This window comes from Oenanthe melanoleuca, chromosome 5 (assembly GCF_029582105.1).
Source record: "Oenanthe melanoleuca isolate GR-GAL-2019-014 chromosome 5, OMel1.0, whole genome shotgun sequence".
Taxonomy (NCBI): domain Eukaryota; kingdom Metazoa; phylum Chordata; class Aves; order Passeriformes; family Muscicapidae; genus Oenanthe; species Oenanthe melanoleuca.
The window spans coordinates 55,678,991-55,686,622 of NC_079339.1; positions in this window are offsets into that span (position 1 = coordinate 55,678,991).

Consider the following 7,632-nt stretch of genomic DNA (forward strand, 5'->3'; position numbering starts at 1 on the left):
CCATGAGTTGGCTTTCTTAGGAAAGTGAAACAAGAAGCAATTTGGATTTTAAGCATTTTATGACAACCCTCACCCTGCAATGACAGTGTTCTGTTTCATTGGGGATGGTGGAGGACAAAATATTAGCAAAACAACAGGGGCCACTATGAAAAGAAAGTGCTTAAGCAGTTCAAGCCCAGAGTCTGTGGAGAAGGAAGTATCAGGAAAGGAAAATCTCGTATTGCAGGTCACATTAGCATACATTCTTTTGGAGAACATTTAAGTGCAAGTAGTGTGGTGCAGTTTCATATCAAAGGATTACTCAAAACATGGATGCTACTTGGAGATAATCCAAGTCTCCACCCTAACCAGAAAGGTATCCTTCCTTCTCAGGAAATTTCAGTTAATCCAAGGGATTTGGACAGCTACTTCTTGAGGGATTGTGGATGTGATTTCTTTTAAGGATTTGAAACATGTTGGCTTCCTTGCTTGTTTTTTTTCATTGTAGCATATGACTCCCATATTTATTAAGATAAGTCTATTTTTCTGTTCTCTTTGTGTGTGTAAAGGTTTTCACTATATTTTTACAAAGTCATGTGGGGGTTTTTTTCCATTTTTAACCTTCATAGGAATAATCAAAATAATTGGTTAGTACTTGACATTTATTGTGTTGTAATTACTCCCTTGTGTTGTTTTACTCTGTTTCATGTTGAAGATAAATAACAGGATCCCTTGTAAGAGACAAGATAAGGAAGAGGAAAAAAGCTTGTCTTACAAAGAAAAATGATGAGGTGAAAAAGGGAAAGCACGGCTATGTTAATTCACAGTCTGCTGAAAACAGGATTGAACCATTAGCTCACTCTACAGTGGTCTCAGGATCGCCATTCTATGACATAAATTTCAGTTATTATAGACAGTGTCTCAATGCAAAAGCAGCAGTTGACCTGAGCTGAACCCACGTTAGACAAGAGGCTCACTACCAATAGCACTTGGGAAATGGGAATTTTCCTGCAAGTGCAAACTGAAAAGTGGAGTTACACCCCCCAGAGCACTAAACAAACTCCTGATCTGCTGGTGACTCTCTGGGCAGAATTTGTGACTACTCAAAAGAGAGCAGTTCTCATCCAACTGCAGAGACAACCCATAGTGTAAAAAACAGAAAACCAGTTTCTAGTGTCACCTACAAAACTAAAGTTTTGTATCTTTTCTGAACGTGAATCCTAAAAGCATTGATGTTGATCCAGTGCCTTTCAAGTTAAGCTCAAGATTCCCACTGACTTCAATGAGTCTGGATTGTGTTTAAATTTCTTATTTGCTCAGGGAGGCATTAGAACTGTCAAAGTAACTTCCATCAGGTTAAGCTGGATTAATGATCCAGTAGTCACTTACCATAAAATCATGGAATAATTTTGGTTGGAAGGGACTTCTGGAGGTCACCTGGTTCAATCCCTGGCTCAAAGCAGGTCCAGTGAGGAGTTGCTTAAGTTTTTATCCAGCTAAACCATAGAATCATAGAGTATCCTTGGTTGGAAGGATCATGGAATCCAGATCCTGGCCCTGCACAGAACAACTCCAGGAATCCCAGCCTGTGCCTGAGAGCATTGCCCAAACATTCCCTGAGCTCTGTCAGCCTTGGTGCTGTGACCACTGCCCTGAGGAGCCTGTTTCAGTGCCAAGCATCCTCTGGGTAGAGAACCTTTCCCTGACATCCAACCCAAATATCTCTGAGAATGGAAAGCTCACCTGGCTGGGCACTTACTTTTTGTGTTTCCCATCAGAACTTCCTGTGTAATAATTTGTGTTGTCTCTTATCATTGTGTAACTCTGAAAAGGGTGATTGAAGACAGCAATAAAACCTTCCCTTGTCCCTCCCCCCTTACAGCTGAGCAAAGACAGTTCTCCAAGTCTCTCTCCAGCTTGGTTGGCCTCCACTGTATTTCCTCCAGTATGTTCAAGAATTTACTCACCCAGGGCAAGTACCAGGAGGCTGCTTAGAGAGCTTTGATTTAAATACCCATGGCCAGGACCTCACCTGTTGCTGTGACATGTGAAATGCTTTTTAACATCGTTAAAAATCCCTCCCATGCAAAACAAACCATTATTGTCTTTTGTGACTCTCCTGAACATCTTTGGGTTGACACCTGTTCTACCATGTTTTCTGCCTGATCCTGGGCAATGCAGGAAACATTTTAGGTATTGGTATTAGTTAGAGCAGTCTTAGAGCTTTTTTTTCTTAGTTTTGGATGGCAAAAAGGAACTCCTGGAGTACCAAACTTCCTTTCTCCCAATGCCAGTGTGTCCTGTCCTTCACCTGCTTAAGAAAGCACTGTGCCTTAATTCACTTCTCTGACATCCAGGGATTTCCTCAGATAATTAGATTTTTGTTTTACAGCCTTGCTGGAATGGTTGCTAATATTTAGCCACTGTACCTCCTTACCTGTTTATCTCCTTCAAAGATGTGCTGTCTGAGCAGGACTACTGCCTCTGGATTTTGTTAGCTGAGACAGAAAAACCCCATCCCCAGCAGCCTGTGCTTCTCGAGCTCCTTACATAATATCTTCATTAAAATGCCAATCACAGGGTGCTGTTAAGAGCCAGATCAGACTGGAATCAACTTTTTGGGCCTCGTTCACTTTTGGACTTTTTGCCTGAGAAATTCCACAGGTTCACATGCTTGATTATGCAATTATTTTCTTGAATTCATTTTAAAAACTGCCCCTGTGCTGGGTTCACAGCCCCAAAGATGATATTCCTTGTGATTTAGATTCTGATAGTAAAAGGTTAAGAAAGAGAAATCTGGATTTTTCTCTTGAAAAGGTTCATTGGTATTGAAAAATCCCTGGTATTTTGTGTTTTGCTTTGGGAAGACCAGCAGAGGGGGCCTAAGCCAGAGAGCAAACCCCATCCCAGATTTGGGCTGGAGTTGTGAACAATATCAGTGTCAAAAACCCAAACCAGCCCCACTTTATTTTAGTTCTCTATTAAAATCAAGGAAGAATACACCTATGAAAAGGAAGGAAAAGTGGCTGTCTCAGGAAGACTGCACTATTAAGAGGCTGTCCAAAAAGTAGTACTAATTATTAAGTGAAAAAAAAATTGGCAATTGGGAAAGAAATTTTATGATTCTGTCATTGGCTAACAGTTACTAAAGGACTGATTCCTTGAAGTATCTTTTCATGCGTTTTGGAAGACATTCCCTCCACAAGCTGCTCCTTAAGGTACCTCTGTGTCAGGAGATGGAGGAAGAAAAGAATCTTTTAGTGCAGGATTTAGAGCAGGCTCCCAGCTTCTGTTCCCTGGCCACCCCCATGGTGGAGTTTGTTTCTGCTGACTAATGCAGGTGCCCAGGGAGGCAAAACTCTGCAGAATCAGCCTTTTGGAAATTCTCCTTTTCCTCCTCCTGCCCGTCAGTCACAATGCTCAATGTTGCAAGAAAGTTCCCTTAGAGTAATCCTTTCTGTTCTAGTACACTGACAGAGCCCACATGGAAAAAAAGACCTTTCTAGATTTATCACAGCAGATTTAAATGGAATAAATATTGTATATATACACATATGTAGAGATATATACATATATAAAATTCCAGATGTGGAAAGGGAATGCAAATCTTTCCATTGAATATGGTGACCTTGGAAAAACCACCCCAAGGTGATAGACACAAAACAGGGATCTAAGAATCAGAATGTAAATAACAGTGATCTGTCTGCCTCTTCACCCTGAGAAGATGGTTTGTTTGCAAGAAAGCTGTTCCTTTAAAGCAAAACAGAATCAACAACTTCTATCTTGACTTCTTCTAATGTTTCCTTTGAATAATCATAAAGAATTGTGTAGAAGTAACAAAATGCCATTATCATCAAATGGGATTTTCTTCAATTTACCTGAACATGTTCTCTATTTCTGTTATTTAAATAAACACAGGTGATTTAGTCACACCCCTAATATAAACCAAAAAAAGTATGTTATGAAAAGGAAATGGATAATATGACTCAAGGACTCTGGGTTCCATCACTGTCCCATCATAATAAACAAATCTTATCTTCATATAGATGGCCCATCTCCTGCAAAAAAGCTTGAAGTTTTTCTGCATTTTTCCTTTTTATTATTTCTCTGAGTAAAAGTGCTTTTAATGTCAATAAACAGGAAGAGAAGTCAAAATAGAGTGGTCTGGAGGAATGGTCTAAGTCTCAGCAGACCTGACTGGAGTTCACCCTTATGTGCAGGACACATCTGGATCACTTCAGTCACAATAAAACATCTGGTTAGGTCAGGGGGGAGACCTGATGTGCAGGAGTTCTTTGTCTGGAGGGAAAGATTGTCCTTCAAGAGTAATGTGCCTCTTTTAAATAAGTACAGTTAGTGCAGGTGTCAGTGAATGCTCACAGAGCACTTTGCAAACAGAACCCAAAGCCAAGCAGTTTACAATCCAGTTGAAAAGCCATGGATGTGAAACTGGGAGGAAGGGCAGTGCCAAGTGGAGCTGCAGGTGCCTGGGATCACTGCAGAGTTTCACTGCTTCAAACACAAGTGTCACACCAGGGACAAGGTGGAAAATGGCTCTTGCTTCTTATACTGAGCAAATCCTGCCCAGGGTATGCCACAAAAAGTCACTGACCAACAACCAACACAATCTTCTGTGCCTGAAGATGCTCCTATTTTTGGCCTGGCTCTCTGGGTAAGCACTGTCTTACCCCTGTGTATTTTACATTGCTATTTTGTATTTTTCTGTGATTCTCTGTTGTTATAAGACATTTTTCTATATAATTTTCTATTTTTTCTTCTGAGGGAGCAAATAGTGAGGTGTAAGGAGGGGAGAGGAGGAGAGAATGATTTACTCACAGTTACACTTCACATAACTAAAGAGTTGCAAAGACTTGTGTAATCACCTTTGCTCTGTCTTTGCTGGCAAGTAAAGCAATCTTTGAGTTTTCTAGTACAGATATCAGCTGGGCTGACCTGGCTTGTTGTGTAGCTGACAGACATGCCCCACATTCCTGGGGACAGTGTTTGTGTGCCAAGCCATAGCAAGAACCTCAGTAACAGATTGAAGGTATGGATGACCAGATGCCAGTGTACTACTCCACTCTCTGGACCTGTTTGACTGACTGGTACAGATGCAGCTAACTCTGGCAAAATAAGTGCAATGTCTCTAGTTTACCATCTACTGCTTGGGAACAGGCTGTGTTAAACTAGAAAGCAGTGGCTCACAGCTGTATTTACTGTTTTACAAATGGATAGAAGACACAGTATTTCATCCTGTCCTAATTGTTCAGTCTGGAGAAGGGAAGGCTTCAGTGAGTCCTTAGAGCATCTTCCAGTGCCTAAAGAGGCTCCAAGAGAACTGGAAAGGGACTTTGGACAAGGGCCCAGAGTAACAGGACAAAGGCGAATGGCTTTAAACTGACTGAAGTTAAATTAGACTTTACAAAGAAATTCTTCCCTGTGAGGGTGGTGAGGCCCTGGCACAGGTTATCCAGAGAAGCTGTGGCTGCCCCATCCCTGGAAGTCTTCCAAGTTAGGTTGGACAGGGTTTGGAGCAACCTGGGATAGTGGAAGGTGTCTCTGCCATGGCAGAGGAATTGGAACTGGATGAGCTTTAAGGTCCTTTCCAACCCAAACCATTCTTTGATCCTATGATAATTAGAATTAGACTAAAAGTTTTAAATTGGTAGGAGCTCACACACAAAAGTTTAACTAAACAAAGTGAAATGTAATGGAAGTAAGTCATATGCAAAACTAAGGAATTATTTGAAGGGAAAAAAGGTGGGAGTTATTTTCTTCAAGTCTTTAAATTGCCTGAGAAAGGCAGGAGGCAGAAGGGGCTACGTGTGAAAAAACATGAAGGTGGAACAACATGCTGCTAAAAGCTGAAATGAGAGGCAATTAGGGGAGATAGGAATGCACAGGCTTAAGTGCTGAAAACCTCAGAGACTTGAACTGAAGAAGGTAACTTGGCTGCAGAAAGCAGAGGAGCTTGTGCTGTTTGTAAGCAAGAGGAATAATTTAATTGATGTAGTGTCAGCAGAATTGTACCTTGAATCAATATCAGATCACAATGATTGCCACATTTAAAGGATGCTTCTTACCTAGGATACAGTTTTAGGTTTTCAGTAAATGCTATTACAAAAGAGATGACACTTTCTGAAATAGTAAATTGTGGTTATACAAAGTATAAAATAAAATCAGTTGAAGGAAGGTACATATCCATTGTCTGATCAGACAGATGTATGTAAGGAGTATTTTTGGCACTCTGTTACATTTACATGGGACTGATTTTGCCTGGATATGTCTGTTTGTCTCCTCTTCAGGCAACACTAAGCACAGATAACATTCTGAAGCAGACAGGATGGAGACACAGCCTTACTTCACTTGCATTCATTTTATGACAGATTCTCCCTGAAGTTTTGTTTTCCTAAACAAAGCAAAGAGCTTTTCTCCTTATAAAGTATTCTGTTTTGCTCATGGTGAAAGAGAAAACAGAGGCAGAGGGTGCTCTACTTACTGCTGTTTGTTTTAGTGTTATTGTACTCTCATAAATAATTGAGTGAAGTAAGAGCATTTTTCAAATCTGTGTTTTACACAGACACTGAAATAATCTCAGATAATTGCTTTGGAGCTTTATTCACTCTAATGCAGATCAAAGAAATTGCATCACAGTGCTGTGGAAAATACTCACACCCATGCTGTCACAGTACTATTAGCAGGGCTGGCAGCAAGTCATGTGAGGCCCACCTTGTGAACATCCCAAGAGGAAGCACTTCACCCATAAATCTGCAAATTTAGTCATTGTATAGAATCACAGAATGGTTTAGGTTGGAATGGACCTGAATGAGCATCTCATTCCAATCCCCTGCCGTGTCAGGGACACCTTCCACCAGACCAGGCTGGTCCAACCTGGCCTGGAATACTTGCACAGCTTCTCTGGGCAACCTCACCATCCTCACAAGGAAGGATTTCTCCTCAATATCTAATCTAAGCCTGCCCTCTTTCAGTTTAGAACTGTCGCTCCTTGTCCTGTCTCTACATATTTCATAACCTTTGTGTTTCTTACAGATCCCTTTACATATTAAAAGGCCACAATAAGGTCTCCATGGAGCTTTCTCTTCCCCCAGCTGAACAACTGCAACTCCCTCAGTTTTTTGCCACAGGAGCTCACTGACCATTTTCATGGCCCTACTCTGAACTGCTCCAACAGCTCCACACCCTTTCTTGTCCCAGAAATCCATAGCAGGACACACTTCTGCTGAGGTCTCACCAGTGCAGAGTAGAGACAGAAAATGTGGGCTGCAAGATCCCATTGCTGTCTCATGTCCAATTTTTCACCCATCAGTATCCCCAAGTCTTTCTTTCAAGCAGGACAGCTCTCAGTCCTTCCATCCCCCAGTTCTACTTCTGCACAAAGTCTCCTCAATACTGCACAGCTGGAGAAAATAAAATATATAGAAAAAGAAATCCAATTAATTATATATTTCTGCCATGTTGCTTTAGAGACAGAAGGCAGCTTATCTTGCTTTTATTTACACTAAGTGTGTCAATATAATTGGTTCAACTCTTGAGAATAAGGCTCGTTATCATTTAATGTGCTGAGTTTAATTGACCTGTTATCTGCTGCCACTGACAGAGCACGGAAGAGCAAGGCTCACAGAAGGTGTGCAG